The 18,807-nt window shown below is 41.0% G+C and overlaps 1 pseudogene; it reads left to right on the top strand.

Moving 5' to 3' along the window:
- The window catches only part of LOC131278817 (protein arginine N-methyltransferase 2-like), an 87,639-nt pseudogene that overhangs the window by 31,405 nt on the left and 37,427 nt on the right, over positions 1–18,807 (top strand).

The raw sequence follows: 18,807 nt of genomic DNA, 5'->3' as shown, positions 1-18,807 counted from the left end.
ATCAACAGAGGGTGCCTGAGCAGCCAAGCTGAATTCATACCATGGAATATTATGTAGCCTTTGAAAACAATTAGAGTTCTCACAGTTGGGGAGTTTTTCACAAGGTATTGGGTGAGTAAGAAAAGCAAGATGCATAAAAGGATCTGTGATATACTTTTTAAAAAAGCAGTGCTGAAAGATAAAACAGCAACCCATGTGTGTGTGTTATAATGAGAGTGTATATGTATATGGCATGAGCTTGAGGAAAGTACGGAAGGATGAAAATGTACCAGATGGCGAGGGGTGAAGGATGGTGAGGTGGGTGGAGCAGACGAGGGTGGAGGCCCAGCTAAAGAAGAGACCCTGCTCTAAAGCAAGTCCTGGGAAGCAGATGTAGCTCAAGTGATTGAGCTCCCTCCTGACACATGGTAGGTCCCGGGTTCGGTTCCCAGGCCTCCTGGAGAAGACGAGCAAGAAAGCGAGCTGGTGTGACAGGCTGGCATGACAAGCTGATACAACAGGATGATGCAACAAAGGAGACACAAAGAGGAAACACGAGAGGCAGCAAAGCCGGAATGGACTGGGCACCTCTCTTCCACGTGGGAGGTCCCAGGTTCAGTTCCTGGTGCCTCCTAAAGAGAAGATGAGCAGACACAGAGAGCAGATAGCAAGTGCAAACAATGAGGGGGGAATAAAATAAATCTTAAAAAAATAAAGCAAATCCTTTTACCTTACTAGGACAAGTACAAAGGATTCCGAAAGGCAGTTAGCAGAAAAAAAAAATAACTCAGTAAGTTCTTAAAGTCATGGTTGCCCTCACTGGTGATCCAAAAAAAAGGCAAATAGAAGTAACAAAGGAAGTAATTTTTACCCATCAGATTGGCAGCCTGGAAAGTGCTTGGCAGTGTCCGTTTGTGCCAGGAATGGGCCGTGCCTGCACATGGCTGGGCAGCATGAGGCTCAGCCTTCCTGGGGGCATGTGCCAGCAAGGTTCAGAGTCATTGTGTTGCATTGGTTCGTCAGTCCTGGAAAATTGTCTGGAGTGCAGAAGCATGACTTTGATTAAGAAAGTTCATCTTAACATAATGAATGTGTAATAGTAAAAACTGGAAACACTATATGTCCACCACAAGGAGATTGGACAATTTATGATAATTCAAAGAATGGAATACTCCGTAGGTATTAAAAATTGTGGTGTTTAAAAGTATGTTTAATCATAAGGAAAAATGTGTGGAATTTAGTGACAGGCCACTAGGCAGAACTGTGTCATCCAACTTAAACTATATGCATACTCTGTCTACATTTTTAAAAAGCCTGAAAGAATAGCAACATGCTGACAGTGATTATTCCTGGTCAGTTACAGATAGCTTTAATTATCTTTTTTGTACTTTTGTGTTTTCACACATTTTCTAAAATGAAAATGGCTGTTTAGGAAAATTTGTTTAAAAAGTATACTCTGGGCACTGGAATGTTCTGGTTATGGAGTGTATGGTTTGGCAGTCTCCCCTTCCAGTGGATGCCTTCCAGGCAGCCTTATTGTGAAGATAAAGTGGGGGTGGGGCCTCGGCAGAGCCCCAAGCGTCGGGCTCCTTCTGGGTTCCGGGTCGTCATGGGTGTGAGCTGAGGTTGCCCAGACCCCACGGATGCAGGGGCTTCCACCATCACACCCACCTTCCACGTGCCTGCTGCCCTGCAGCCTGCCTGCCTGGGGTGCTGGCCCACCCTACCCCCAAGATCTGCCCTCGGATGGGAAGAACGCTGGAGCACGTGCCCCCGACACTACAGGGTCCTTTACAAGTGCTTTTCTTGACTTTAAGCAGGAAAGAGAAGAACCAGTTGAGCTCAGTGAAGAAGGAAGCTTCCAGGAGGCTGTGCAGCCGGAGGAGTTCGTGGCCATTGCAGACTATTCTGCTACTGATGAAACGCAGGTAGCTGTGTGTGCCGCATATGAGGAGGCTGTGCTCCTTGGAGGCCCCTTAGGGCTTGCAACGTTAGGGGGCTCAGTTAGATGCAGATTTCGCCTATATGGGCATCTGAACCAGAAGTCATACCAAAATTAAATAAAGGTGTACTCTCTTCACTGCCTAACGAATTGATCCCAAGCATGGGAACCATCAGCAGGGTGGGGGAACATCATCTGTTCCAGTTTCCGCTTGGAAACCTTATTTAAAACCTATTCCAGTTAAAGAGTAAGGCTATAAAGTGAAAATATCTACTTATAGCTTTTCTTCCTAAGTTACAGTGAAGAGCTTGTTCAGAAATTCTGCCCTAAGCCGTGTTGAAAAAGCTGAATCTTTAATTTTTAAAAAAAATATCAAATAAGCTGTGCTTTTCTTTCAGGTAAATGCTCCACAAAAAAGCTCTGAACCCTGGTATAATTTTCTAAATTGTCAGTTGCTGTCATTACCCACTGACTAATTTTTGAAATTGCCATGGTTTGAGTACCAGTAATGGGAAATTTATCACTAATTGCTGTTATTTCTACTGAATTTTCTCCAGCTGAGTTTTCTGAGAGGAGAGAAAATCCTTATCCTGAGACAGACCACAGCCGACTGGTGGTGGGGCGAGCGTGCGGGCTGCCGTGGGTACGTCCCGGCCAACCATGCGGGGCCCCTGCAGGAGCTCGGGCCTGAGGACACCTGGCAGGACGGAGAGTGCTTGGGCAGCTACAGAGCTCTGGTACTGCTTTCCTGCCCTGTTCCGTGGGCTTCCTCTGCTTACTGCTTGGAGCAGGGCCACAGCCTTTCTCCTCCGCTTAGTGGGCCGTGCGTCCCTACCCCTTCTCGTCACTGCAGAAGAGGCTGCAATACCTGTAAACAAAGGAGCGTGGCTGTGTTCTGGGAGAACCTTGATTATGGGTGCTGAAAGTTGAATTTCTTATAATTTTCATGTGTCACAAAATACTATTATTTTTTTAAACACTTAAAAATATAAAAACCACGCTTAACTTGCAGCCTAAGCAAAAGTAGGTGGTGGATTAGATTTGACCCATGAGCTGTGTGTAGTTTTCCAGCCCCTGATTTAGACATATTATTTAAGCAATAGGATTATGAGCCTTTCTCAGTGTTAAAAAATAATAAATTTTACTTTAAAAATAAAATATAAAAAGTTATGTAAATTAATAGTATCTTTAAACAATGAGTTTTAGTTTTTTTTTTTTCAGTGGAGAAAGGTCCATGTCAGTTTGCCACAGGGCTACCGATGCAAAGTACCAGAAATATGTTGGCTTTTATAAAGGGGATTTATTTGGGGTAAAAGCTTCCAGTTCTGAGGCCATGCAGTGTCCAAGTAGAGACACCGTCAGAGGTGCTTTCCGACCAGTCAGCTACTGTCGACCTGGTGTGTCCCCACGTGGTGAAGCACGACGGCTGCTGGTCTCCCCAGGCACCTGCCTCCCCTCCAGAACCTGCCGTCCCCTGGAGCTCAGCTGTGGCGACAGGCACGGGGCGTCGCTCTTTCCGGGCCCCCTCAGTCTGGCTGCTGTGTCTTCTTCCTGAGTTCGCTGGTAAGCTCTGAGGCGTACGGCTCACCCCCCTTGAGGTGCTGCATGGGCTAACCCCTCGGGTGCTTCGTTCCCAGCCTCTGCGCTGCTGGCTCCAGACCCCGGGACCTCTCCCAGCCTCTCAGGGCTTCTCTGTTTTCCTGCAGTCTTCTCTCTCACAGGACAAGATGAAAAATGATTGTGCTCCCTTTTCCTGCATGTCTCTGTGTTTCTGTTTCGTACAAGATCCAGCAGAAGGGTGGAGACTCAACCTGCGTCAGGTCTCACTGATGTAGTCCAGTCCAAAGGGTCTCATACTCACCAGAATGGATTAGTTCAAAAACATGATCTTTTTTGGGGGTTCACAAAATTCAAACTATCACAGCCCATAACCCTATGACCCAGACAATAACCCCTATTGACAGTATTTGAAACTTTTCATTATTGAGGTGTAATTCAAATATCATAAAATTAACCATTTAAAAGTGGACAGTTTAGGGGCATTCAGTACATTCACAGTGTTATACAATCATCACCACTATCTAGCTCCAAACGTTTTCATCCCAAAAGGAAAGTTTGTACCATCAGCAGTTGCTTCCTATAATAATAAATAAAAACAAAAAAAATCTCATTGCCTCCTACCCTCTCTGTGCTTCCCCTGCTATACAAGCTGCTATTCTGTTTCCTTCTCTCTAGTTTATTTGTATTTATATTTTGTGTGAACAGTCTTATATGCAATATTGCCCATTTTCATATTTCACATGAGGTTTTACTCTGCTGTACATCCCCATGTTACATTTTTCAGCTTTCCCTTTAGTAATATACATGTCCTTAGACTTTCCTTTTTAACCAAAGCCCTGCTAGTTAAAAAGACAATGATGTACTTTCACCATTTCTATTCATTTCCAGAGACTTATAAACAACCTTTTTACCAGTTCTGTACTAGTTAACCCTCAGATTTTCCATTTTCTATTGTCACTCTATTTTCTGGTGACCTATATTCTAATTATTAACTCCATGAGTTTACACAGTATGTTTAGTTTATAGTAGTGCAATCATACATTATTTGTCCTTTTGTGTCTGGCTTGCTTCACTCAACATAATGCCCTCCAGGTTCATCCATGTTGTCATATGCTTCATGACTTCATTTCTTCTTACAGATGCATAATGTTCCACTCTGTGTATATACCACAATTTGATTATCCATTCATCAGTTGATGGACACCTGGATTGTTTCCATATTTTGGCAGTCGTGAAGAATGCCACTATGACCATTGGTGTGCAGATGTCTGTCTGTCTCACTGCTCTCAGTTCTTCTGGGTATATACCCAGTAGTGGTACTGCAGGGTCACATGGCAAGTCTATATTCAACTTCTTCAGGAACTGACAAACAGTCCTCCACAGTATCTGGACCATTCTACATTCCCACCAACAGTGACTAAGTGTTCCTATCTCTCCACATCCTATCCAACACTTATAGTTCTCTCTCATTTTAATAGTGGCCATTCTTATAAGTTTGAAATGATGTCTCATTGTGGCTTTGATTTGCATTTCCCTAATCACTAGAAATGTTGAACATTTTTTCGTGTGTTTTTTTTTTGTCATTTATATTTCTTCTTTGGACAAATGTCTATGCAGATCTTTTGCCCATTTTTTAATCTGGTCCTCTTTCTTTTTATTGTTGAGTTTTAGTATCTCTTATCTTTTTATATATCATGGATATTATACTGTGATTTCCAAATATTTCTCCCATTGAGTCTGCTGCCTTTTCACCCTTTTGGCAAAGTCTTTTGTGGTACAGAAGTGTTTAATTTTGAGGAGGTCCCATTTATCTGTTTTTTCTTTTGTTGCTCATGCTTTGGGTGTAAGGTTTAAGAAACTACCACCTACCACAAGATTTTGAAGATGCTTTCCTACATTTTCTTCCAGGAGTTTTTATGGTTGTTACTTTTATATTTAGGTCTTTGATCCATTTTGAGTTAATTTTTAGATCAGGTGTGAGATGGGGGTTCTCTTTCTTTCTTTGGGATATGGCTGTCCAGTTCTCCCAGCACCATTTATTGAATAGACTGTTTTAGCCCAGCTGGGAGGGCCTGACAGTCTTGTCAGAAATCACTTGACTGTAGATGTGAGGGTCTATTTCGAGTTCTCAGTTCGGCTCTATTGGTCTGTCTGTATTTCAGTACCAAGCAGTTTTTACCACTGTAGCTAAGTAATATGCTTTAAAGTCACAAAGTAACCAAATAAGTTTTTCTTTTTAAAGATATTTTGGCTATTTGGGGCCCCTTACCCATCAAAATACATTTGATAATTGATTTTTCCATTTCTGCAAAAAAGGCGGTTGGGATTTTGATTGGAATTGTGTTGAATCTGTAAATTGACATCTTCACTTTATTTAGCACTGACTATTCTTCCATTTAAGTCTTTGGTTTTTTCTAGCAAGGTTTTGTAGTTTTCTGAATACAGGTCCTTTGTATCCTTGATTAAGTTTATTCCTAAATATTTGATTCTTTCAGTCACTATTGTATGTTTTCTTCTGATATCCTCCTCAGATTGTTTATTAGTAGTGTATAGGATTGCTCTTGACTTTTGTGGATTAGTCTTATACCCCACCATGTAGCTGAACTTGCTTGTTAGTTTTAGTAGCTTTGTTGTGGAATTTTCAGGATTTTCTAGATACAGGGTCATATCATCAGCGAATAATGGAAGTTTTACTTCTTCCTTTACTATTTGGCTGCCTTTTATTTCTTTATCTAGCCTAATTGCTCTAGCTAGAACTTTTAATACAATATTGAGCAACTGGTGACAGTGGGCATCTTGTCTTATTCTTGATCTCAGTCTTTCACCATTGAGTACTATGCTAGCTATAGGTTTTTCATGTATGCACTTTACCATATTGACAAAGATTCCTTCTATTCCTGTCTTTTGGAGTTTTGTTTTGTTTTTTTTTTTTTAAATCAAGAAAGGATGCATTTTGTCAAATGCATTTTCTGCACCAATCAAGAGGATCATGTGATTTTTCTTCTTCAATTATTAATGTGGTTTTATTGCACTAATTAACTTTCTTGTGTTGAACCACCCTTGCATACCTGGGATAAAATCCACTTCATTGTGATGTATAATTCTTTTAATGTACTTTTAGATTTGGTTTGCAAGTATTTTGTTGAGGATTTTTGTATCTATATTCATTAGAGATACTGGTCTGTAAATTTATTTTTTCATAGTATTTTTATCTAGTTTTGGTATTAGGGTGATTTTGACTTCATAGAATGAGCTTGGTAGCATTCTTTCCTGTTTAGTTTTTTCAAAGAGCTTAGCAAGATTGGCATTAGATTGTCTTTTTTCAAAAAATTTATTTATTTATTTATTTATTTATTTATTTATTTATTTATTTATCTCTCCCCTTCCTCCCCACTTAGCTGCTCTTTGTGTCCATTTGCTGTGTGTTCTGTGCCCACTTGTATTCTTGTCAGTGACACTGGGAAACTTCGTCTCTTTTTTTTGTTGTTGGTTCATCTAACTGCGTTAGCTCTCCATGTGTGCGGTGTCACTCCTGAGTGGGCTGCGCTTTTTTTGCGCAGGGTGGCTCTCCTTATGGGGCGCAATCCTTGCGCAATGGGCTCTCCTACCCGGGGACACCCCTGTATGGCACAGCATTCCTTGAGTCCATCAGCACTGCTTGTGGGCCAGCTCACCACACAGGTCAGGAGGCCCTGGGTTTGACCCCTGGACCTCCCATGTGGTAGGCAGATGCTGTATCAGTTGAGCCAAATCTGCTTCCCGAGATTGTCTTTGTTTTTTTTTTTATTTAAGTATTTATTTCTCTCCCTTCCCCCCCCCCCCGTTGTCTGTTTTCTGTGTCTATTTGCTGCATCTTCTTTATCCGCTTCTGTTGTTGTCAGCAGCATGGGAATCTGTGTTTCCTTTTGCTGCGTCATCTTGTTATGTCAGCTCTCCGTGTGTGCGGCACCATTTCTGGGCAGGCTGCACTTTTTTTCGCGCTGGGCAGCTCTCCTTCTGGGGTGCGTTCCTTGCGCTTGGGGCTCCCCTATGCGGGGCATACACCCGTGTGGCCCAGCACTCCTTGTGCGCATCAGCACTGCGCATGGGCCAGCTGCACACGGGTCAGGGAGGCCCGGGGTTTGAACCGTGGACCTCCCATGTGGTAGATGGACACCCTAACTACTGGGCCAAGTCCGCTGCCAAGATTGTCTTTGGTGATTGGTGAAATTTACCTGTGAGGCCATCTGGTCCTGAACTTTTCATATTTAGGAGGTTTTTGGTGACTGTTTCAGTCTCTTCACTTGTGATTTGTTTTTTGAGGTCTTCTGTTTTTTCTAGGGTCAGTGTAGGTTGTTTGTGTGTTTCTAGGAATTTGTCCGTCTCCTCTACATTGCCTAGCTTTTGGCATACAGTTGTTCACAGCACTCTCTTACGACCTCTGTTACTTCTGCAGGGTCAGTGGTAATGTCCTCCCTCTCATTTCTGATTTCATTTATTTGTGTCTTCTCTCTCTCTTTATTTTTCAATCTAGCTAAGCATTTGCTGATTTTTTTTTTTCCTCAAAGAACCAACTTTTGATTTTGTCGATTCTATTGTTTTTTTGTTCTCGGTTTCATTTTTTTCTGCTCTGATCTTTAATATTTCTTTCCTTTGGCTTGGTTTGGGATTAGTTTGCTTTTCTTTTCTAATTCCTCCAGGCGTGCAGTCAGATCTTCAATTTTAGCTTCTTTTTAAATGTAAGCCTTGAGGGCTGTAAATTTCCCTTTCAGCACTGCCTTTGCAGAGTCCCATAGGTTCTGATACGCTGTGTTCTCGTTTTCATTCATCTCAAGGTATTTATTGATGCTTTTGCAATTTCTTCTTTGACCCACTCTAGTAATTTGATATTATTTATGAATTTCAGAAAGAGATATAATGTTTATAAGGTAATACCCTCTGATTGTATTAGATTCACCTGAGATGACTTTGATTAAATTATGTTAAGATTAGGGCATGCAGGTTTGGGTCCCCAATCGCTTGGTGGGCTATATAAATGGATGCTCAATCAAGAACACAGAATTAGATACACAGAGAAGATACACAAAGGATCCTACAGCCCCAGAAGAGATGAACCTGATAGTTTACAGCTGACCCTGTGAGGAGAACAGAGCAACTGAGCCTGGAAAGAAACAAGTCCCAGGAAGAGAGACGAGCCTTATGCCAGCCTATAGCTGAGACTGGAAGTAGCTGGGACCACAAAGCCTTAAGAGTAAGAAGCTGAACTGTCGCAGACATCACCCACCATCTTGCTTCATCACATGGTAATAGACTTTGGGTGAGAAAGTACCTCTTATGGTACCTTGAGTCGGACTCTTTAGGGCCTTGTGACTGTATGCTTCTGCCTCAAATAAAGACCCTGTATAAAAGCCAACAGATTTCTGATACTTTGCATCAGCACTCCTTTTGGCTGACTAATACACCCGCTGATTATTTAAGAGTGTGTTGTTTAATCTCTATATATTTATCAACTTTCCCTTCTTCTGTCCATTTTTTTTTTAAGATTTATCTATTTATTTCTCTCCCCTTTCCCCACCCTGGTTGTCTGTTCTCTGTATCTATTTGCTGTGTCGTCTTTGTCCGCTTCTGTTGTTGTCAGCAGCACAGAAATCTCTGTTTCTTTTTGTTGTGTCATCTTGTTGTGTCAGTTTTCTGTTGTGTGTGGCACCATTCCTGGGCAGGCTGCACTTTCTTTCATGCTGGGCAGCTTTCCTTATGGGGCGCGCTCCTTGCGTGTGGGGCTCCCCTACGCAGGGTCACCCCTGCATGGCAGGGCACTCCTTGTACGCATCAGCACTGCGCATGGGCCAGCTCTACATGGGTCAAGGAGGCCCGGGGTTTGAACCGCGGACCTCCCATGTGGTAGACGGACTACCTAACCACTGGGCCAAGTCCACCTCTATTCTTTTCTATTTCTGATCTCCTCTCTTTTCTAGTTCGGATATTCTGTCTTCAAGCAATTCAATTCTGCTGTTATATGCTTTCAATGTGTTTTTAATCTCATCTATCATGTCTTTCATTCCCATAAGCTCTGTTACTTTTCTTTGCAGACTTTCAAATTTTTCTTCTTTTTTTATTTTTATTTTTTAGTATGTACCGGGGATTGAACCCAAGCATTCAACTACTGAGCTACACCACCCGCTCCACTCAGATTTTCCTTTATGCTCACCCAGTCCCTTCTTAATATCCTTTATTTCTTTAGTTATATTTTCCTTTAATTCTTTGAATTGATTTAGGAGATTTGTGTGATTATCATTCACTAGTTGTCTTAAATCCTGTATATTGTCAGGATAGTTGGTTTCTTCCTTTGGCTAGGCTATCTCTTCCTGTTTTCTAGTATGGCTTGTAATTTTTTGCTCATGTCTAGGCATCTGAATATCTTGGTTAGTTTATTCTGGTGGCCAATTTCTCTCTCTTGCCTAGTGTTGTTTTTTTTTTCTTTCCATAGCTATTCTTTGATTTTATAGTTCATTGTATTCTAAATCTTTAAAATTGCCCAACTTAAGTTCTCAAGATTGGGCCAGGGACTCACTAATAGGGCACAGACTTTATCCCTGGGGACTAAAGAGAGACCTAAAAGCAGTTTTTCTCCTTGCACTTTCCTGGTTGGCCAGTAGATGGAACTCATCAGTGCACCTTTCCACAGAGATGTTTCTTTCAACCTCTGCTTTCCAGCTCTGGTCTGGCCAGAGCTGAGATTCAAAAAAGGCTCTGCTGGCAAAATTTACTGAAGAGAAGCCCTCTGACCACCCTCTCTCTTCTGTTGAAGCTTCTGACAGGGAGGAAGACATCTGCTCCCCTGTCATTCGGCTGCAGTAAGTGTAATGTCTTTAGGGTGGGGAATGGGGATATAAATGATATCTTTGTACTTGGTATGAATCGAAGCATAGGTTTAGCATTATTTTTATGCATTTGCATTTTATTCCTGTCAGAAGTAAAAAGTGGAGTTATAATCCAAAATTACATTAGTACTGGTGTTCATAATTACCCTTTTAGTGGCTTCACAAGAGTTCTTTTTTTCTTTATGCATGTTCATTCTATCTGTTCATTCCTTTCATTCTGAAGACCTCATTTTAGCTTTGCTTATTGAGTAGGTTTAGTGGTGTTGAACTTCTTCAGGTTTGTTTATCTGGAAATGTCTTAATCGCTCCCTTGTTTCTGAAAGATAGTTTCATTGGTTATAGAATTCTTGACAATTTTTTGTCTTATCATTTTGAATGTATTGTCCCACTGCCTTCTTGCCTCCATGGTTTCAGATGAAAAATCACCACTTAATTTTATTTGGGCTGCCTTGTATATAATGTATTGCTTCTACTTGCAATTCTCAGATTCTCTCTCTGTCTTTGGCATTTTACAGTTCGATTATACTTTATTTTGGTGTAGATCTCCTTGAGTTTATCCTGATTGTGGTTCATGGGGTTGCTTTGATATGTATTTTCATGTCTTTTTTAAAATTTGGGAAGTTTTCAGTCGTTTTGCTTTCAGATATCCTTTCTGCTCCTTTTTCTCCTTCTTGGATTCCCAAAATGCTCTATTCATATGATTGATGGCATCCCACAGGTCTTTTAGCTTTGTTCACTTTTAAATTTCATTCTTTTTTTCTTTCTGCTTCTCATTCTGAATAATTTCAGTTGTCTTATCATCATCTTCTGATTATTTTTTCTGCCAGCTCCAATATGCTGTTAAACCCCTATAGGTAATTTTTTATTTCAGTCATTGTGATCTTCAATTCCAGTTTTTGTGTTTTGTTCCTTCTATAACTTCTCTATTGAAATTTTCATTTTGCTCATAAATGGTTTCCCTGATATCCTTTGGTTCTTTATGTGTGTTTTCCTTTAGCTCTTTAAGAATATTTAAAACCATTTTTAAAAGTCTTTATCTGGTATTTGGAAAGTCTGTTCTTAATTGATGGTTTTTGATATTTTTTTCTTGCTCATTTAGTTTGGCCATCATTTCTAGTTTCTTTTTATGCCTTGTAATCTTTCCTTATACATTGGACATTTTAAAATTTTCATGTGATAACTCTGGAATTTTGTATCTGAGATGTCTGTTCCTTAAATTTATAGCTAGCTGGTAATACAACAGATTTTCATGAAGTCAGGAACTAACAAAAACAAATAAACAAAAAAACACCTTTCTTTAACATTCCTTGCTGATTGGAGCTATGTTGACTGATGGACCCCTTCAGAGCTTAGCTTTCCTAAGAATGAAACTTAAGAACAGCTCAAAGTTCTTTAAGTTGGGGTCCTCCTCAGTGTTTTTCTGAGCATTTGTCTTGTCCTGGGCATGTGCTCATGGCCTTAGGAATTCTCCTGTTTACATGGATCTGAGTGTCCCCTCTTCTCCCTGTGAACTAGCCTTTCTTCTAGTCTGGGGAGCTCTGTTCCATGTCTTAAAGCTGGTAGTTCTTTGCCCCAGGCTGTTACAATTTGTGCTTTGGCCTGCAGGGCAGGTTCTGGCACACCAGATCGGAGACTTCTTTAGTTAGCCACCAGGTAGACAGGTACAGACATGCATGCATGCCACTGTAGCAGGATTACACTGTTCCCTCTGAAACTTGCACCAGAGTCCTGCAGTGAGAGCACGTGCTGGCTGTGCACCAAGCTGGGGACGGGGTGGAGGAAGGGCCAGCAGTGGTGCTGGGAGGTTTTCTATTCTTTTAAAGTGCATTTTTCTTGATGAGGCATTCACCGAGTTACTGCAAGCCTTTGTTGCAGTGACTGTGAAAACTGTTTTCCAGAGCTCTGAGAAATATGGTTCTGCTAGTTTTCAAAGATTCTGTGAGGGGATGGAACCTTGGAGCCTCTCACTCACCATCTTGGTGAACATGAACCTTGTAATTGATTTTTTTTTTTTTGAGGCATCCAGGCTAGGGATTGAACCCGGGACTAATATGTGGAAAGCTGGTGCTCAACCACTGAGCCACATTGGCTTTCTTGAGTTGGTATTTTCACTTGTTTTACTTGTTGTTTGTTTCTCTTTTTTCAGGAGGCACTGGGAACCGAACCCAGGACCTCCCATGTAGTAGGTGGGCGCTCAACTGCTTGAGCCACATCCACTCCCTGCAATTGATTTTTTTTTTAAAGATTTATTTATTCCCACTCTCCCCCACCACCTCATTGTCTGATCTCTCTGTCCATTCACTCTGTGTACTTCTGTGTCTGCTTGTCTTCTCTTTAGGCAGCACTGGGAACTGATCCTGGGACCTTCGAGAATGGGGGAGAGGTGCTTAATTTCTTGCGCCCCCTCAGCTCCCTGGTCTGCTGTGTCTCTTTTTGTCAGTCTGTGTCTCATTTTGTTGCGTCATCTTGCTGCTCCAGCTCTCTGCTCAGGCCAGCTTGCTGCGCGGGGCGGCACTCCTGCACGGGCTAGCACTCTGCTTGGGCCAGCTCACTGTGCAGGCCAGCACTCCGTGGGGGCCAGCTTGCCTTCACCAGGAGGCCCTAGGTGTTGAACCCTGGACCGCCCAGATGGTAGATGTCATTTGAGCTACATCCACTTCCCTGCAATTGCTTTTTGTATTTTGTAGCCTTGTTAATGCTTGTTTATTAGCTTTAATAGTTTTTAGTGGGTTCTTTAGGATTTTCTGTATACACAATTATGTCGTCGGCTGATGAATATAACTTACTTCTTCCTTTCCACTCTGGAAATCTGCATTTTATTTTTTTTCCTTGCCTAATTACCCTGACTAGAACCTCAGTGCTTTAGTCATCCAAAGTGGTGCTAATGCAAAGTACCAAAAATCTGTTGGCTTTTATAAAGGGTATTTACTTGGGGTGGAAGCTTACGGTTACCAGGCTCTAAAGAGTCCACGTCCAAGTTACGTCCTCACCAAACTCTGTTGCCACGTGTTGAAGCAAGATGGCGGGCGATGTCTGTGAGGGCTCAGCCTTCCTCTTCCCTCTTAAGGCTCTGTGGGCCCAGCATCTTCTCATCTCAGCTGTGGGCTGGCATAGGGTGCATCTGTCTTCCCAGTGCCTCTTCTGTATCTGTAGAACTGTCTCTCTTACTCTGTGTATCTATTTCCTGTGTCTCCTTGATTGAGTGAACATTTAGATAGCCAACAAAGGGGGGGGGGACTCAAACTGAGTTGCCCTAATGAAGTGATTGAATCAAAGTCCTAATCTTAACATAATTTAATCAAAGGCATCTCAGCTGAATCTAGTATGGTCAGAGGGTATCAGGCCAGAGGAACAGACCAGTTTATAAACATTCATAAGTAATCTCAAACTGCCACACTCTGGTACAGTGTTGAATAGAAATGGTGAGGACAGGCATCCTCATTGTGTTCCTGATCTTAGGAGGAAAGCGTCCAGTCTTTCATCCTTGAGTTTGTTGTTAGCTGTGCATTTTTAATAAATGCCCTTTATAATGTTGAGAATTAATTTCCTTTTCTTTTCTAGTTTTCTGAATAAGAGAAGAAAACAACAGACCAACATCCCTTATTATCAAGGATGCAAAATTTCAAATAGAATACTAGCAAACCAAATCCAACAGTGTATTAAAAGGTTGTACACCATGACCAAGTATGAGTGCAGGGTTAGGTCAGCATAAGAAAACTAGTCAACATAATATACCAAAGTAATAGAGCAAAGGGGAAAAACAAAACAAAAACGCTTTCGACAAAATCCACCACCCCTTCTTGTGGTGTCTTTGTTTGGCTTTGGTATTAGGGTAATATCCCTGTTGACATTTTTTAAACTACGTAAAAACAAATACTTCAGGATGAACCTAAAAACATAATGCAGAGTGAAAGATGCAAGACATTAAAGAATATGTAGTATTTGATTCAATTATATAATGTTTCAGAAGGTAAAGTTAAAAGTTTATGGATGTATACATAGGTGATAAAACTATAAAGGAAAGCAAGGCAGTGGTTCCCATAAAAATCACGATAGTGGTTCTTTAGTGGGGAGGGGTCTGTGATCAGGAAGGAGGGTTGTGGGAGGTTTGGGGGTGTTGGCAGTGTTCTGGTGTTGGGTATACAGGTATTTCCAATATAATTGTAGTTGAAAAATGCTACAGGAACTTTCTAAGGTACTTTTCATGTATGTCATATTTCAAAATGTAAAATGTTAAAAGAGAAAAATTACTGTGCATGTACATGGTTATAACTTTCAGCTCCTTAAGTTAAGGTAGATAATGAAAAGTATGAAAAGTCCTTGCTCTACCAGGCTCTGACTCCAAAGATAGCTACCATTTAACGAGGTTTATGCTTATAAGCTACATCTGTTTATTTTTTAAAAATTTGTACAAAAGGAATAGCTCACACACACTGATTTTCACTTTGGTCTTTTCTTGTAGATGTATTATTTTGATGTTTCTTCCATATCAGCACCTATACTTTGTAATATCTGCACAGTGTTATGCTTGATTTTATAAGAACCATACTGATGAACAGCGATTAATATCTTTTATTATGACACAGAATGTTGAAGTGAAAATCATCTGTATATAAATCTTGTTAAATTTTGGTTAGAATTTTCATAGGGTAAATTAGAGGGTGTATGCATATATATATATATTTTTTTTCTTTTTCTTTTCGTAGGTAATGTGAATTTGCCCTTCAGAAAGATTCACCAATTATAGACTTATCAATTATGTATGAGATTGCTTATTTCCCTACCATAAATAATCAGTGTAAAAAAAGATCTCCAATCTTAATTAAAGGTGAACATGGTACTTACCATTTTTATTTCCATCTTTAAGTGAGCTTTGATTATCTTTTATATATTTTTTCACCTTTTGTACATTTTTAAATATTCTTTTATGTCATTTCCCCATATTTCTTTTTCCCCCCCAACCCACCCTATTATTTTTTAATTATGTTTTTTATGACAGAAGTTGCAAGCTTATAAAACAATCATGCAAATGTGCAGAATTCCCAAACAACACCCTTCCATCAACATACCGCAGTGTGGTGGAACATTTGCTACAGATAAGATAATATCATCTGATTGTTACCACGTCCATAGTGTACATTTGGCTCACATTTTCCATACTGCCTCAGTATCAACACAGTACATCTTTTGCATAGATGCAAGAATATTATATTACCACTCCTAACCATAGTCCATAGGTCACTTTAGCTGTATTTTTCCCATGCTCCTCCACATTCCCAACACCCTGCAACAGTGATGTACATCTGCTCTAGCTCACAAAGGGCACTCTTGCATCTGTACCATCAACCACAGTTCTCATCCACCTCTTGGTTTACTGTGCTATTCATTTCCTAGATTATTCTCTAGCATTCTGTCAATTGGCATTTACATACCTTGACTACCATTTTCAGTCACATCCCCATATATAAACTAGCAGTTACTCACTGTGTGTTACCATTCATTCCATACATTTCTACACTTTTACAGTAAAGGTAATTAAAGCTTCTACATACGTTAAATGTCAGTAGTCCATCTCAGTTCTCGTCTCCTTTAAAAATCCACCATCTACCACCAGGGTGTACAGATATTTTCCTACAATTTCTTCTAGAAGTTATAGTTCTTCCTTTTGTTTTTAGGCTTTTTTATCCATTTTGAATTAATTTTTGGATAAGGTGTGAGATAGGGGTCCTCTTTCCTTCTTTGGCTGTGGATATCCAGTTCTTTCAGCACCATTTGTTGAATGGACTGTTCTATGCGAGTTCTGTGTGTTTGACAGGCTAGTCAGAAATCACTTGACCATGTGAGGGTCTGTGTCTGAACCATAAATTTGGCTCCATTGGTCTATATGTTTGTCTTTATGCCAGTATCAGACTTTTTACCACTATAGCTGGGTAATATGCTCTAAAGTCTGGAGAAGAGGGTTTGCTTTTCCTTTTTATAATGTGTCTGGCTATTCAGGCCCCCTACATTTCTTGCTAAACGTATTGTTAAATATTTTGTTTATTATTACCATTGTAAATGGTTGGGCAAATTGTTCTCTGTATATCAGTTAAATTAAGTTGATCAATAGTGTTGTTCAAGCCTTCTCTAGCCTTACTAATTTTTGGTCTATTCCTGTCAATTATTGAGGGGAGGCTGTCAAAATCTCTACTATAATCGTGTATTTGTGTGTTTCTCTCTGCACTTCTACCAGTTTTTGCTTTGTATATTTTGAAACTCTGATATTAGGTGCAAACATATTCAGAGTTATATCCTTTTGATGATCTCTCTATCATTTTGAAATGACCGTCTTTATCCCTGGGAATTCTCTTCGCACTGAAATGTGCTTCGTCTGGAATTAATGTAGCTACTTCAGCTTTCTTTTGATTGGTATTAACATGGTATGCCTTTTTTCAACCTCTTGCTTTTACCTAGTTGTGGCTTAATAAAAGTAGGTTTGGGAAGTGGCTATGGCTCAGTCAGTTGGGGAGGCCCTGGGTTCGCATCCCGGAGTCTCCTCCTGAAGGCAGGCTCGCCCGCACGCTGTGGAGAGCCGCTGGCTTGGGTGCCACGGGGTATCGTCCCGCCCCCAAGCACCGCCTCAGCAAGGTGACGCAACAGAAAGGGAGACAAGCGAAAACACAGAAGAGCGCGCAGTGAACGGACACAGAGCAGTCAGCACGCAAAAAGCTGCAAGGGGGGATAAAAAAAAGTAGGTTTCTTGTAGGCAGGATAATTGTGTCTTGCTTTTGTATCCTTTGTTGGTTATGAACTATAACTCTGTTCTGCTTGCTTGGTGTTTGCTGGAAGACTGGAGTCTACATCTTTAACTTGTTCTGCCTTCTAACTTGTGTTCCATTACTGTCAGACATTTTTAGACTCATAAGCATGTATGTTGTTCTGTTTTCTTTAGACAGTTTCCTTTTAAAGAAGTTGAAGTAACAAGACAAAGTCCGTTTCCTCAGGAGTCACCTCTCTGGTTCTTTACCACTTCATGTGGATCCAAATCTCCATCTGGTGTCTTTCTTTTCCTTTATTTTTTTCTGTAAAGGATTTCCTTTAACATTTCTTGTAGTGCCCAACTTGCTCGTGATGAATTCTTTCCATTTCAGTTTGCTTGAAAAGTATTTAATCTTTGTTTTTGAAAAATGTTTTTGCTGGTTATAGAATTCTAGCTTGACAGTTTTTCCCCATTTCATTACTTTAGAGATACTGTTCTGTGATCTCCTGGCTTGCATGATTTAGGACCAGAAATGTGCTGCCCTTAATTTCTCTGTGTCTCTGTGTTAATCTGTCTCCTTTTTCAGGCTTTTTTAAGGATTTCTCTTCATTGCATGTTTGAGCTATTTTTTTTTAATGTACTTTGGTTTTTTTTTTTTTTTTTTTGGTCATGTTTCTTATGCTTGGGATTTGTTAACTTTCTTTTGTAGTTTTAATCAGATTGGGAAAAATTTCAGCCCTTATTTTATCAAACATTTCTCTACTTTTCTTTCCTTTGTGGATTCCAGTTATACATGTATTAGGCACTTGAGGTTCCCCTTGCCCCACAGCTCACTAATGCTCTAATTTTTTTATTTTTCTCTCTTTCATTTTGGATAGCATGTTTTCAAGTCCACTGATCTTTTATCGTACAATGTCTAATCTGTTGTTAATCCCATAGAGACATCATTATCATCTCCAGAAGTTTGATTTAGACTTATATTTCTAGTTATTTCATGTTCAGTGACAATGTACTAGGAAGATATTCCTGGATTACTTTGTTTTCCTCGGCATTTTGGCCTTCAGGTGCTATGGGGAAGTATGAGCACCAGCTGATCTCCTCTGTCCCTTAAAAGGGGCTTCCTGCATGAGCCTGAGGAATCTTTTTTTCATCCTTGAAAAACAGTGACTTAACAAAGATAGTAAGTTCTGTGTGTTTGGTTACGCATTGTTTTCTGGAAGGTACACCCTTCCTTTATGGAGAGCTGGCTTTTCCTTCTCTGAATAAACTTTTTGTGCGATTTGCTGGCCTCTCCACCTCGGGAACACCAGCTGTTCGTCCCCCCAGCCACATCTTTCCAGGATTGCTTTCCTCCTCCTCATTCCCAGCAGCTGTGGTTCCTGCCCAGCCTTCTGCGTGGCCCGAGGGCGCCTCCATCACCGTCATGCTCATCTCAGCTGCCCTGGACCCTCAGGCTTGCCTCACTGGGCCGTGCAGGCCTGGAGCCCTCAGGATCCTCAGCTGGGCGGCAAGCCCAGACCTGGGCAGATGCAGGAGGACCCAGGCCATGAGTCTGAGCCTCCAGGCCTGCGCAGGAGCGGGCACCGAGCTTCCCTGCAGGTCTGCAGCAGAAGTGGCCGGCGAGGTGTCTGACCAGAGCTAGCCAGGCGCAGGATGGGCCTCTGCCCGCAGCTCTGGGGGGGAGGGGTTCGGTCCTCCCTCTTGGCCCCAAACTCACTCTGTACATT

This window comes from Dasypus novemcinctus, chromosome 6 (assembly GCF_030445035.2).
Source record: "Dasypus novemcinctus isolate mDasNov1 chromosome 6, mDasNov1.1.hap2, whole genome shotgun sequence".
NCBI classification, from domain to species: Eukaryota; Metazoa; Chordata; class Mammalia; order Cingulata; family Dasypodidae; genus Dasypus; species Dasypus novemcinctus.
Note: the sequence above shows the minus strand (reverse complement) of the source record. Positions and strands in the feature narration are given on the sequence as shown.